At 42.7% G+C, this 15305-nt stretch overlaps 1 protein-coding gene across 1 annotated transcript in view; it reads right to left on the reverse strand.

The window, feature by feature from the left end:
* OFD1 (OFD1 centriole and centriolar satellite protein) overlaps positions 1–15305 on the reverse strand; it is a 1865993-nt gene that overhangs the window by 1110115 nt on the left and 740573 nt on the right. The window lies entirely within an intron of this gene.

Consider the following 15305-nt stretch of genomic DNA (forward strand, 5'->3'; position numbering starts at 1 on the left):
CTGATTCAGATGCATGTAATAAGATTATCACTATCAGAATATTAAAAGGAAAAACAAAGCTCTTCATTAGCACTCTTCAAGAAAAATCTTGATGACTGGATGGGAAATAGGAAATTCACCCCATCACCTATGTGGCTCTGCTCGACAGTGGTACAGGAAAATAATTTTCTTGGGTGGCAAAAGCCAGGGTACCTTTTTGGCTGGGCTTGTATAGGCCCCAGGGCTGATAGCCTAGTACCTATCTATGAACCTATAAGTCAGACAGAACCTCATGATACATTAGATTATGTTGATGTTAAAGAAAATGAAAAGATAACAGGTCAAGGGGTTATTGAATCACATGAAGTGTTAATTTTGGGAGACTCAGTACTGAAACCTGTTATTAAAGAACTATCAAAAATGGATAAATCCTGTCTTCCTGTATCTGCTCTCTCAGAGTTGAGATTAGTGGACATTCTTGCACCTTAACAGAGTGAAACTAGTAAAACCAGCAAATAGTCTATATGCAATACATGTGGGGATTAATGATTTAAAACACACACCCCTGAAGCAAATGATGAACTCAATGTTGAGTACAATAGAATATCTAGAAAGGATTAATGTCCATTGTATACCGTGTGAGATTTTTCTATCCTTTCTTGGACAGATTATTTACGCACTTCATTGGTGTTTAATGAATTATTATTAAAATACTGGGAAGAGAGTTTTCATGATTATCAGCTATTTGCTTAAGACAACTTTCACCTACGTACATATGAGGCAAGCTTCATGGCTAGTAAAATTATTGACCAGTTGCGTCCTTTTTTAGTATTAAAACAAAAACGGATTATAAATTTATACAGGAACCAGTAAAATGTATTTTAAGTAATACTAGAAGCTTAGGAAATAAGTTCACAGAATTAAGCTGCTTAATAGCTGCACGGCAATATAAAATCATAGTGATAACAGAAGCTTGGGATTCTTCTATTTTACACTTAGAAGATTTTGTTAAATATGAATGCTTAAGGTAAGTTTCAAAAGGTGATGGGGTAGTTTTATGGGTGCACAGCTCTATCAGATCATCCCTATTTAAGAACATACCTATGTATGAGAGTATGAATGTTTGGATTTATACAGGTACAACACAACAGCTACATATAGTACTGTCCTATCTTACATCAAATATGGACAATACTTTGCACAGAGAGTATGTATCCTGGAATACGTTGGGAGTCACTGTGTACTAGCTCTTACTTTGCTAAAGAATTCGTCTCACACTATGGAATGACTCAACTGGTAAAATTCAATATCGGGGAAAAATATCTTAGACCTTATATTGATTAATGTACTGACTAAAGTTCAATCCATACAGATACAACCACCATTAGGGTCATCAGATCATAAACCTCTCACATTTGTTACTGAGAATTCATTAATTGGAACTACACATTTAAAATATATGAATGTGGAAAGTTAGATTTAAAAGGTTTTGCTGAGCATTATTTGAGATGCGACTGGATAACTACAGTTGGTAGATTAGACAGCTGCGATAGATACAGTGTTTAGGAGAAGCTGCTTCAGGAAGGAATTACTACCACAGTAAAACAAAAGAGAAACAATTCTACTTTCTCACTTTGGTGGATCAAAGAAATTCTGAAATTGTATAGGAGGAAAAAGCATTGTTTAAGAACCTTACTAAGGTTTCCTTCAAATATGAACAGAAAGAAATAAATGTATCATGTAAGAACTTGAAAAGGGGAATTACTAACTGCAAAATATGTTTTGAGAATGAATTAGTAATATCTCAAATAAAAAGACTTTTTATAGATATAACAATAAAATTAATAACAATACGTTCTCATTACGAATGTTAATTAATGGTGAAACACTTACTGCGCCTAGTTAAATTGCCAATGAATTTAGTTTATTCTTCTCAAGCATTTGGCTAGATAGCATAGATAAGGATGATGTCTACAGCTATTTTGTAACAGGGTCATGCCGATTGATAACAGGAATGAATATTAACAGAGCACTTGCAAGGTCAAAGATACTACTTTTCTGGGCCCTAATATGATCTCAAGTTAGTTGCTGAATTCTGTAAAAATAATATTTTAGCTACCCTGAGTTTAATATTTAATAAACAATTAGAATCAAGAACTTTCAAGAAGCTTGGAAAAGTACAGTTGTGTACACTTACCATAAATGTAAATGTTCGAGTGTGTTCACTGTTGCAGTCATCACAACTGGGTTATCTGCCTGCAGGTAGCCCTCAGTTGGCCCAAATACCAGAGACTTAGTATTTCTGTGTCAGTTGCTGTCGCTTCAAGACTAACGTCAGGTCATCAGGGGTATAAAAACAGGCAGCTGATGCCATTACATCAGTTTTTCTTGCCCCAAATGTCAGGAGCCCCCCAAATAGGGTGCTAAGTTATGGTGGGAAAACACCACCAGTAAAAAGTAAATACCAAAGGCCCTGTAATGGGTGAGTAATAGACACAGAGAAGAGAGTGAGAGCGAGACAAGGGGGCTGGAGGGTTGGAAACCAGGACTGCAACAGTGAATACACTCGAACATCTACATTTATGGTTAAGTGTACACAACCGTACTATGTCCTTCGTGTTTCACTGTTGCAGTCATCACACTTGGGTTGATTCCCAAAGCTGGGTGGAGGCAGTCAAATGTTGGGGCTGGCTAGTATGTCCTGCAGGACTGCTGTTGCAAAGCCCACCCTGGATTTGGAAAAGATAGGCAGGTGGTAATGCTTGGTGAAAGTATGAACAGAACTCCAAGTAGCAGCTTCCAGAATGTCCTTGGTAGGGACTCCTCTGAGAAAGGCTGTAGAGGTTGAAGTTGCCCTAGTGGAATGCGTTCTGACCCCCCCCCCCCGAAGGGGTGTTTTCACATGGTGTTTGTAACAGAAATGGATACAGTGTGCTATCCATTTGGAGATGGTTTGTTTTGATATGGCCTTGCCCTCTGACCCTGTTACAAAGCTGATGGTCAGACTTCCTAAAGGGCTTAGTCCTATCAAGGTAGAATCTGTGCTGTCTGTGCACGTCTAAAGATTAGGAGAAAAAGGTGGGCAAATGTATAGATTGGTTGAGAGCCACACTGGACACCACTTTAGGCATAAAAGTAGGGTTAGTCCTGAGGGAGACCCTGTCAACATGAAAAATAATGACAGGTTCCACAGCCATAAGTGCTTGTAGCTCAGACACTCTTCTAGCTGAAGTGATGGCCAGAAGCAAGGCTGTTTTCCAAGAGAGGAATTTTAACTCTGCTGACACTGCAGGCTCAAGGGGGGGGGGGGAGCGTGAGCTTTCCAACACAAAATTAAGGTCCCAAGCAGGGGTGGGGTTCTTCTTTGTGGCCTTAAGTTGTTAGCCCCTCTCAGGAACTGTTTGATGAGAGGGTGAGAGAAGAGAAGTGGCTCAGTGTTGTAATGAGTCGAGATGGCAGAGGTGTGGATCTTAATGGAAGAGAAGGATAGGCCTCTGTGGAGTAGATCTGCTAGGTAATCCAGGATTAGGGATAAGGAGGGCAGTGTTGTGTCCTCTCCTTTAGATTGAACCCAGGAATAATATCTTTTCCACTTATCAGCATAGGATTTCCTTGTACTGGGTCTTCTGGCTTCAAGAATGACGTCCAGCACCTGCTTGCTTAGGCTGGTCACTGGGGGAAAATTCAAGGAATAAGCCAGGCTGCAAGATTCAGGGTTTGCAGTTGTGGATGCAAGATCTGTCCCTCCTGCTGAGTGAGGAGGGTTGGGATCTGGGGTAGGTGCCAGGGTGGCACCGGTGACAGGCTGCAGAGTAGTGGGTACCAGTACTGGAATGGCCAGTCTGGGGCAATCAGGACTGCCTTTGGTCTGACCTGTCTTATCTTGAGTAATATTCTGGTGAGAAGAGGCAGAGGGGGGAAATGTATAGATTGAGAGGTTTACCCATTGGAAGAATAGGGAATCCACTTTCCAGGCCCTGCTGTGAGGTGACCTGGTGCAGATTTGCTGAGCTGGTGGTTGTAGGGGAGGCAAAAAGGTCCACCTCTGGGGTTCCCCATTTCTGTGTTAGAAGGCTGAAAGTGCTGGGGTCTAGTTGCCACTCATGTGGGTCTAGGAGATTTCTGCTCAAGTTGTCTGCCAGAGAGTTTCGTTTGCCTGGCAGGAATTGAGCTTGCAGATGAATATGCATGTCTAAGGCCGTGTTCTACAGGGCCATGGCTAGCCTGCAGATTGGGTTCCACCCTGCTTGTTGATGTACCACATAACTGTGCTGTTGTCTGTTTTTATTAGCAGGGGTCCTAGTGACAGTAGGGATCTGAAAGCTGTCAGAGCATGCTGAAGAGCTAGCATCTCTTTTTGGTTGATGTACAGATGAATTTGTCTTGGGCTCCAGTGGCCCTGAATGCACTTGTCATCCAGATGTGCCCCCCAAGCATAGTCTGATGCACCTGTGGTTAGGGTCTGGGCAGCGCGGAGGTGAGTAAAGGAAAGTCCCTTGTTGTGGTTGCATGCTGCTGCCCACCAAAGAAACTCTGTCCTTAGACAAGGTATGATAGGTATGACGGTTTCCAGGTCCTGAGAATGTTGGCACCAAAGTCATTTTAAGTACCACTGAAGTTTCCTCATATGCAGTCTGGCATATGGAATTAGTTGAATGCAAGAGGCCATGAACCCTAGGGCCTGCAGGATTTTCCTTGTGGATAGCTGGGGTCTGGGGCCATTTGAGTGAAGTAGCCCGTTAGATAGGTTTGTTTCTCTGGAGTAAGGAAAGCCATCTGGGATGCTGTGTCCAAGCTTGCACCCAGGAATACAATCTTTTGACTGGGAACTAGTTTTGATTTCTTTTCATTTATAGTGTACCCCAGGGAGGTTAGAAGGTTCTTTACAAATGTCAGATGAGGTAACAGCTTTTCCTGTCTGCCTGAATCAGGCAATCGTCCAAGTAAGGGTAAATTTGACTTTTTCTCTGTCTGCAATAGGCAATGGCTGGAGCCAGGCATTTTGTGAAGACTCTGGGAGCAGTGGATAAGCCAAAGGGAAGTGCAAAGAACTGATAATGCATAGATCCTGCCCTGAAACGTAGATATTTCCTGCATGAGTCCCTGACAGGGATGTGCAGATGGGCTTCTTTTAGGTCTGGGGTGGCTAACCAGGCATCTTTGGACAGCATAGGGAGAAGCTGCTGAAGGGTGAGCATTTTGAATTTTGGTACCACCAGGAAGGTGTTTAGAATGGAAATATCTAGGATTGGGCACCAAGTGCCCTCTTTTTTGGGTACCAGGAAAAGTCTGGAATAAAACGCTTGACCTATCTGTTCTGCAGGAACAGGCTGAATTGCCCTTATGGAGAGCAGGGACTGAACTTGGTTTTGTGCCTCTGCCCACTGGTTTGGAGGAAGGTCTGGGAACCCTTTTGGGGTTGGCAGTAAGTGGAAGTAAAATTTGTACCCTTGGGATACAATGTAATGGAGGTCCAGTTTTTTGCATAATGGGCAAGTTTTCCTCCTAGGGGCACAAGCAATAGGACAGGAGTGAGTCATGGAGTTGAGAAGTAATTGCAAATTCTTTCCATAAGGGGGTGACTTAGCACTCCCTGTTTTAGAAGTGGAGGTACTCCATTGCTTAGATCTCTGCATACCCTAAAGACTGTAATCTGGGGGGGTCTGCTTGCCCTGGGTCGAGTTTTAGATGGCCTTGAGGGGGCTGGAAAGGACCAATGTTTTGAGGGGCAATGCCTACTGAATCTCTGAGGCTGCACTTGCAAAACATCTTTGACTGTCTGCATAGATTTAGTTTTTTCTTCCATTTTTTTTAGAACCTCTTCTGCTTTGGTGCCAGACAGATTGTCCTTGTTCAAAGGAGCATCTAGTAATTTTGATTTGGCATGGTCTGGCAAGGTCTACTCCTTAAGCCAAGTATGATTTCTCAGTACAGAACCAGTGACTGCTGCTCTGCAAGATGCTTCTAGAGCGTCAAAGCCACATTGCAAGGTATGCCTGCTGACTTGGCTTGCAGAATGCCTAAGCTCCTGTAATTCTTTATTTTCTGCACAGTCTGTAAAGGTAGATAATTTTTGCTTAAGTTCCATAATATGTTGTTGGTATTTCAGCATGTGAAACTGGCAATTCAATGCCCTAATGGCGAGAGATGCAGAGGTGTATACTTTTTTTTACCCCATCTGTCTAAAGCTCGGGAATTCCTGTCTGAAGAAGTGGGATTCTTAGCTGTTGTTGCTTTTATACCTGTAGGCCCCTGGGAAATGACCTCTGGGTCAGCAGCAGGATTTTTGAAAAGTAATTTGTGAGAGTCAGGGACACTGTAGTACCTGTCTGGTTTCCTTGGAGCAGGGGTTAAGGAATCAGGAGTTAAACTGGATTCCATAAAGACATTCACAACATCCAGAACAGGAGGAATAGTCAAAGGACTATGTTGTGACAAATCTAAAAATTCTCTGAGTCGCTTTTTGGACTGAGGATAATCCTGGCATTCCCAGTGGAAATGCTCTCTTAAAGTATGTAGGGTTTCCACAAAAGAAATATCATCTGGAGGGGAAGCAGAGGGAATGGAGTCATCTGCATCTGAATCCTCATAAGCAGATAAGGGCATGTCTTCATATTCAGAAACCTCAGAGTCGTCGGACTCTTGGTCAGTTAAGGCTGCTGGGGACAGGTCTCTTTTCTTTTAGCAGGGGAAGGCTAGCTTCCCCTAATCAGTATAATCAGGTCTTCTGCCATTTTGAGCTTTTGATTTTGTGGCAAGGAAGCAGGTGCTTGAGATTTGGTCGTGGTTTTTTATGCGTAGCTCGTACTCTTGGCCTTAGAAACACGGTAGTTTTAGACAGAACTGAAGACGCAAAAGAAGTCGTCGGTTTGTGTCGAGTATCTGGAATCTGAAGAACTTCCTTGGATGCCGGTGCCTGCACAGCAGCTCCGGACCTATCCAAGGTACAGACATCCGCATGTTCCGTAGTCAAAGAAGAGTCTCGCGGCATACCGGACTCCAAACAGGTCTCGGTAGCAGCCTGTGAATCCACTGAAGCGGGCATCAGGGGCTGCGAAAGCGCCTCACTGAGTACCGGCAAACTGGCGACTAGCTTAACGGAAGCGTTATCGGCAGCTTTGGACCTGTGCGGTCTGTCTCTGTCTTTATCCTTACATTTTTTCGGAAGATCGGTAGTCAGATGGCTTACTGAAGCCATTTCGAAATACAGAGATCAAGAGCGAACGTATTTAGCGACAATAAGGGCCCGATGAAGAATAATTCAGGCGTTGAACAAGGAACTAAACCAACAGCGAGGAATTTCGTGTCTGGGCCTAAACAGGTGACGCAGTAAGAATGGAAATCTCGGTGTGGTACTTGCATTCCACAGGTGAGACAATTGTTAACTTTTTCTGACATCGGTTAGAGCAAAATAAAAGGATCCCCAATGAGGTACTTAGCTTTAGAAGACTTCAGGATGATTCAATTTGGAACGAAAACTCAGGTAGCGGCCAACTGGCACTCGTGCGAACTGCTTCTGCTTCAGGCTCCTCGGCAAGAAAGACTGATGTAATGGCGTCGGCTGCCTGTTTTTATACCCCTGACGACCTGATGTCAGTCTTGAAGTGACAGCAACTGATGCAGAAATACTAAGTCTCTGGTATTCGGGTTGACTGTGGGCTACCTGCATACAGATAACCCAAGTGTGATGACTGCAACAGTGATACATGAAGAACATCTGTCCTGTGTAACTTTAGCTCATAAAGGTGGCTCAAAGGATCAGACAGGTAATTTTAGACCCATCAGGTTAACTTCCTTACTGGGAAAATGTTTTGAAAGATGCCTATTAGATCTTGAGAAATCAGAAGAAAACATAGAAATCTTTGATATTATTCAACATGGTTTCATAAACGGACAATCCACTCTTAGCAACTGGATTAGCTTTTATGAGTAGATAACCATGGCCTTGGATCTAGGCCTATATCCTGAAGTTTTTTTTCCGGATCTTGCAAAAGCTCTTGACAGTATACCTCACAAGGTTATTATTAAATGTTTACAGAAACAAAGTTAATACAAACATTATAAGGTGGACTGGTAATTGATTACATGGAAGTGAAAGTACAGTTGTGTACACTTACCATAAATGTAGATGTTCAAGTGTATTCACTGTTGCAGTCATCACCTTTGGGTTATCTGCTTGCAGTAGCCCTCAGTCAGACTGATTATCAAAGTATTGGGACCTGCGTCAGTTGCTGTCTCATCTTCCATGACGTCAGGTAGTCAGGGTTATAAAGCATGCAGCCGATGCCATTACATCAGTTTTTCTTGCCCCAGATGTCAGGTGCCCCCAAAATGGGAAGCAATTATATACAAGGTTACACCTCCAACAAAAAAGCAAATACACCAAAAAGCTTTAAGCATAGTAAACAAGAATAGAGGTATAGACAATAGAAGTCAGGGGGCTGGAGGGTGGGTAATCAGGACTGGAACAGTGAATACACTCAAGCATCTACATTTTTGGTAAGTGTACACAACTGTACTATGTTTTTCATGTTTCAGTGTTGCAGTCATCACATTTGGGTAGATTCCCAAAGCTAAGGATGGGAGGAGGTAATTAGATAGCATTAGGACCAGCTATAAGGCCCTGCAAGACTGCAGTGGCAAATCCAACTCTGGATTTAGAAAAAATTGGCAAGTGGTAATACTTGGTGAAGGTATGTACAGAACTCCAGGTAGCAGCTTCTAGGATGTCCCTGGTAGGGACACCTCTGAGAAAGGCTGTAGAGGTAGATGCAGCCCTGGTTGAAAGTGGTCTTATCCCCTGTGGGGTAGGTTTTCCATGATGCTTATAGCAGAGATGAATGCAATGGCCTATCCACTTAGAAATGGTTTGCTTTGAAATGGCCTTCCTCTCTGCCCCTGCAGCAAATGCAACCAGTAGCTGTTCAGATTTCCTGAGAGGCTTAGTCCTGTCCAAGTAAAATCTAAGTTTTCTGTGCATGTCCAAGGTGCAATATTCATTCCCCTTTGTTCTGTGGATTAGAAAAGAAGGTTGGCAAATGAATGGACTGATTAAGGGCCACACTGGATACCACCTTGGGCATGAAGGAGGGATTGGTCAGCATTAAAGATGATTAAAGGCTCCACTGCCATGAGGGCCTGTAATTCAGACACCCTTCTTGCTGACGTGATGGCTAGAAGGAAGGCTGTTTTCCAAGAAAGGAATTTCAACTCTGCATTTGCAGCTGGCTCAAAAGGAGGTAGAGTGAGCTTTTCCAATACAAAGTTAAGGTCCCATGCTGGAGTAGGGGGTCTCCTGGGTGGTCTTAAGTTTTTGGCCCCTCTGAGGAATTGCTTCAACAATGGATGAAAGAAGAGGGGTGATTCTGTATTGTAATGAGATGAAATGGCTGAGGCATGAATTTTGATGGAGGAAAAGGAAAGGCCTTTGTGAAGCATCTCAGTTAAGTATTGAAGAATATGGGATAAATTGGGCGCTGCTGTGTCCATTCCCTGAGTTTGGCTCCAGGAACAGAATCTTTTCCATTTTTCAGCATAGGATTTTCTAGTACTAGGCCTCCTTGCCTCCAGAATGACACCCATCACTTGCTTACTGAGGGATGGTAAAGGTGAGATCAGATAATTAGCCAGGCTGCCAGGTTCAGGGTTTGAAGTTGTGGGTGCAGAATCTGGCCCTCCTGCTGGGACAGCAGGGCAGGTGTCTGAGGCAGGTGCCATGGTGCCAACAGTGACACACTGCGCAAGAGGGGGTACCAGTGTTGGTGTGGCCAGTCTGGTGCAATCAGTATTGTCCTTGGTTTGTCCTGTTTGATCTTTAATAGTACCTTGGAGAGGAAAGGCAAAGGGAGAAAGATATAAACTGATAGGTTTTTCCAGGTGAAGGACAGGGAATCCACTTTCCAAGGTTGTTTGTGGGGATTCCCTGTGCAAAATTGGTAGTTCTGGGGGGAGGCAAACAGGTCTATCTCTGGGCTCCCCCATTTGTTTCTCAACATGCTGAATATCTTTGGTTCCAGTTTCCACTCGTGTGGGTCCATAAGATTTCTGCTTAGGTTGTCTGCCAGTGTATTTAGCTTTCCTGGCAAGAATTGAGCCTGTAGGTGCACTTGGTAGCTCAAGGCTGTGTTTCACAGAGGCATAGCTAGCCTGCAGAGAGGGTATGAGTGGGTCCACCCCTGCTTTTTTATGTGCCACATAACAGTGGTGTTGTCCGTCTTTACCAATAATTGTCCTGGAAGAATGTGGTCCTTGAAGGCTGTCAGAGCATTCTGTACAGCTAACATTTCTTTTTGATTGATATGCAAGTGCATTTGATTTGGGTTCCATTTGCCTTGAATGCACTGCCCTGACAAGTGAGCCCCCCATGCATAGTCTGATATGACTGTTGTTAGGGTTTGGGCAGCAGGGGGTAGAGTGAATGGCAGTCCCTTGTTTTGGTGGCAGGCCTCTGCCCACCCAAGCAACTCTATCTGTAGACAAAGTATGACAGGAATCATTGATTCTAGATCCTGAGAATGTTGACACCATAGGCTTTTTAGATACAATTGTAGTTTCCTCATATGCAGTCTTGCATATGGAATTAGTAAAATGCAAGAGGCCATGAACCCCAGGGCTTGCAGTATTTTCCTTGCAGATAGCTGGGTCTTTGTGGCCAGTAGCTCGAAGTAGACTGTCAACTGAATTTGTTTCTCTGGCGTGAGGTAGGCCATCTGGGAAGTTGTATTCAAGCTTGCTCTCAGGAATATAATTTGTTGGCAGGGTACAAGATGTTGATTTCTTTTCGTTTATGGTGTACCCCAGAGACGTTCGCAATTTCTTTACAAATGCCTGATGATTTAATAGTATGCCCTGGCTTTCTGCCTGAATTAGACAATCGTCCAGATATGGGTATATTTGAATATTTCTTTGAATGCAAAATGCAATGACTGGAGCACTTTGTGAATACCCTGAGCGCAGTAGATAAGCCAAAGGGCAGTGCAGAGAACTGATAGTGCATGTAGCCTGCTCTGAAGCATAGGTATCTTCTCCAAGATTCCCTTATTGGGATATGCAGGTAGGCTTCCTTTAAATCCAGTGTTGCCAACCAGGCATCTTTGCCTAGCATGGGAAGTAGCTAATGAAGAGTTAGAATCTTGAATTTTGGGATTACCAAAATGTGTTTAGGATAGACAGGTCCAGGATAGGACGCCAAGAATTGTCTTTTCTGGGTATCAGGAAAAGTCTTGAGTAGAAACCTTGTCCCCGTTGTTCTTCTGGGACAGGTTGAATAGCCCTGATGCTTAAAAGAGAGAGGACTTGCTTTTGAGCCTCTGCTCACTGATTGGGGGGTAGGTCTGGCCAACCATTTGGGGTTGGTAAGGAGTGGAAGTGGAATCTGTGTCCTTGGGAAACTATATTTAAAACCCATTTGTCCTGGGTAATGAGTTCCCAATTTTTTGCATGCAGGGCAATCTTTCCCCCCTAAAAGAACAGTCAGTCGAGCAGGGCTTGGAAAGTTTAAAGTTAAGTCATTGAGACAGTTTACCACAGGGGGGAGTCTTACTACTCCCTGCTTTGGAAGTGGGAGCCCCCCACTGCTTAGCCTGTGAGTACCTTGAGACTGAAGCCTGGGTGTTCTTTTGGTTCTGTGTTTGGACTGAGAAGGCCTGGAAGAGGCAGGAAAGGACCAATTCTTAGAGGGCCAATGCCTACTAAATCTGGGAGGCAGTATTGTAGGAAATCTTTAACAGTTTGCATAGATTTAGCTTTTTCCTCCATCTTTTTAAGTACTTCTTCTGCTTTGTTGCCAAACAGGCGGTCTTGGGTTAAGGGAGCATCCAGTAATTTAGCTTTAACATGATCTGGCAAATATTGCTCCTTAAGCCAAGCATGCCTTCTAAGTACAGACTCAGTGACAGCAGCCCTGCAAGATGCCTCTAATGAATCAAAACCACATTGCAAAGTATGTTTTCCAACTTGTTCGGCAGAATGCATTAAATCCTGTAAATTTTTATTTTCAGCACAGTCAGGAATCAACATAATTTATTGTTTAAGCAATCCAATAATATGCTGCTGATACCTTAACATACAAAACTGGCAGTTTAAGGCCCTAATGGCCAAGGTTGCATAAGTGTATACCTTCTTACCCCATCTATCCAGCACCCCGGAATCTCTATCAGAGGGGTAGGATTTTTGGCAGTAGTAGCCTTAATGCCCTTGTGTCCCTGTGAAATGGTCTCAGGATCCGCAGTACGATTTTTAAAGAGGACCTTGTGAGAGTTAGGTACCATGTAATACCTATCAGGTTTTCTGGGAGCAGGAGGTAAAGAGTCAGGGGCCAGGCAGGATTCCGAGAAGGCATCATTTACAACGTCCAGTACAGGAGGGATAGCTAAAGGCCTGTGTTGAGGCAGGAGTAAGAATTCCCTAAGCATCTTTTTGGAGTCAGAGTAATTCTGGCTTTCCCAGCGAAAATGCTCCCTAAGAGTATGGAAGGTTTCACCAAAAGATAAATCATCTGGAAGGGAAGCAGAGGGAATGCAGTCCTCTGCATCAGAATCCTCATAGGTAGATAAGGGCAAATCCTGGTCATCAGAGAAAACAGAAATTTCAGAATCCTGATCAGAAGGAAAATCAGTCCTAGGTCTCTTAGAGGGGGAAGGGTGGCTTCCCCTGATTAGAGTAATAAGGTCTTCAGCCATTCTTATCATTTGTTTTTTAGGCATAGGGGCCTGACCATGTGGTCTGGGAGTCGGTTTTCTAGGCATGGATCGAGATTTAGGCCTTGAAGAAGATGGTGTCGGTTTAATATGCAAGCCAGTAGGCCTGAATACACCCTCAGAAGCCGGTGCCTGCACAGCAGCTCCGGACCCATCCAAGGTAGAGACATCTGCAGGTTCCACAGTCAAAGAAGCATCTCGCGGCATACCGGATTCCGAATGGGTCTCAGAGGCCTGCGAATCTGAAGTAGCAGGTAACAGGGGCTGCGAAAGCACCTCACTGAGTACTGGTGAACTGGCGAATAGCTTAGGAGAAGCGTTGTCAGCAGCTTTGGATCTATGCGGTCTATCTCTGTCTTTATCTTTGCGCTTCTTCAGAAAGTCGGTAGTTTGGTGGTTTACCGAAGCCATTTCTGGATAATTGAACAAAATACCAAAATATTTAGATGCGTAAATGAACCAACGAAGAGTACGAGGTTTGAATAAGGCACAAAACTGATAGCGAGGTACGTCGTGGTCTGGGCCTAAGCAAGGAATGCAGTACGAATGAAAATCTTTATGAGGTATTTGCTTTCCACAATAAATACACTTGTTAACTTTTACTGACATCGGTTTATACCAAGAAAAAGGTTCCCCAATGGGGTACTTAGCTTAGTTGAAGACTTCGGATCTGAAACTCGAAAACGAAAATTTCAGAAGTTGGCCAACCGGCACTTGCGAACTGCTTCTGCTTCGGGCACCGCACGGCAAGAAGACTGATGTAATGGCTTTGGCTGCATGCTTTATACCCCTGACTACCGAACGTCATGGAAGATGAGACAGCAACCAACACAGGACCCAATACTTTGATAATCAGGCCGACTGAGGGCTACTGCAAGCAGATAACTCAAATGTGATGACTGCAACAGTGAAACACGAAGAGCATCAATGTGTATGAATACAATGTTCTTATTCCAATTACTCACAGGTTAAAGCTGGAGTACCTCAGGGTTCTGTCTTGGGATCAGTCTTGTTTAATATGGTGTTTGCAACATTACCCAAGAATAATACATTCAGGGTTTATAAGTATGGTGATGACTGAAGATTGGTTTCTCAGTTCATAATCCCTCTGATGTTAATGAGGTAAATAATTACTTACAGTCTCTAAGATGTTGGACACAGGAAACAGGTTTGACATTTAGTCTAAACAATTGTAAGATAATGTACTTTTTTCAAATAGATGCCCAAAGCTTCCTGTATATTTTGTGTCTTCCCCATTAAATAAGTTATACGAATATAAAGACTTGGGTATACTTATTACATCTAACTTGTCCTTTAATGCACATGTAGATCAAATTTCTATAAAGGCAACTACATATATGGGGTATCTGTTAAGGAAATTATCTACTAGGAATGAGCATGTATTGAATTTAGTATTTAAAACTTACATAAAACCATTACTGGAGTACAATAACACTTTGTATTTATACTCAGGGGCAACTGAAAAAAAAAAGGAATCCGAAGGAGATTTATAACAAGAATAGAGAAATATATATTTATGGATTATGGCCTTGGGTGTAAGTTGCTAAATTTGTATATTCCCTGTTATAGGTATATACATGGAAAGTTATTAGCATTAAAGTTCTTTTGTGAGCCTTTTCGCAAATTATGTATAGCATCCAGGTTAATAGCTGCATTAAAATGTATAAACATAAGAATATGAGATTTGTACTGAAAAAGGGAAATCTCAAAATCAAAGAGCATTTTATTTATTTATTTTTATTTTACATTTGTTTACTGGGAAAGTCCAACCGGGATAAGACCCATTTTCAGTGGAGGCCTAGGGAGAAAAGACTCCACATACAGAGATTATACAAAACTTATACAATTATACAAAAAAATACAATACTTACAGTACACCGGAAATTACATTCTATGCTATTATAGCTGACATTTGTATTATACAATCATCTGATAAAATTCCTTATTGTAGTGTAGACATTGTAGTTTCTCAAAGTAAGCTGAGAAGGGGTTTGTATGGGGGAAATTGGATAGAAAAAGATGAGATTAGAGATTATCTGGACATTAGAGAGAGCATAAACTATGAGGTGGTCAGGGAAGAAGAAAAAGTATGACCAGAAGCTATTAAACTAGTTAGCCTGGAGCAGTACAGGAACAAACCCAGGTGTCATTAAGATAATTTTTAAGAATATTTTTGAATTGATTGTCATTTGTGTTGGTCCTGATGCTGTGAGGTAGTGAATTCCACCTTGTTGCTACATAATGAGAAAACAGTGAGTTCCCTGATGTGTTAGTGAATTTGGACACCTGTAATACAGATTTATTTGTTGAGCGAAGACTTTGATTTGTGGTATGGGGCTGGGGAGTATTTAGAAGAGCAGGGTTTTTTCGGGTTGATATACTAGTTTGTGTGCTATGGTTAATTGGTTATAGGATTGAAGTTGTGAGAGTTCTAACCAGGAGAGTTTTTTAAGGAGTGACAGTGGTGGGTATGATGTGGGCAGTCACTGGCAAATTTAGGTATTTTACTGTCGCATGTTTCAAGTTTAATTAAGTCTGTCTTTTTAAGGTTGGTGAGAATTGGGAAGCATACAGAAGTGTTGACAGAAGATGGGTTCTAGCAATGGC

The sequence above is a fragment of the Protopterus annectens genome, chromosome 5.part0, assembly GCF_019279795.1.
Source record: "Protopterus annectens isolate FY-2018-M chromosome 5.part0, PAN1.0, whole genome shotgun sequence".
NCBI classification, from domain to species: Eukaryota; Metazoa; Chordata; order Ceratodontiformes; family Protopteridae; genus Protopterus; species Protopterus annectens.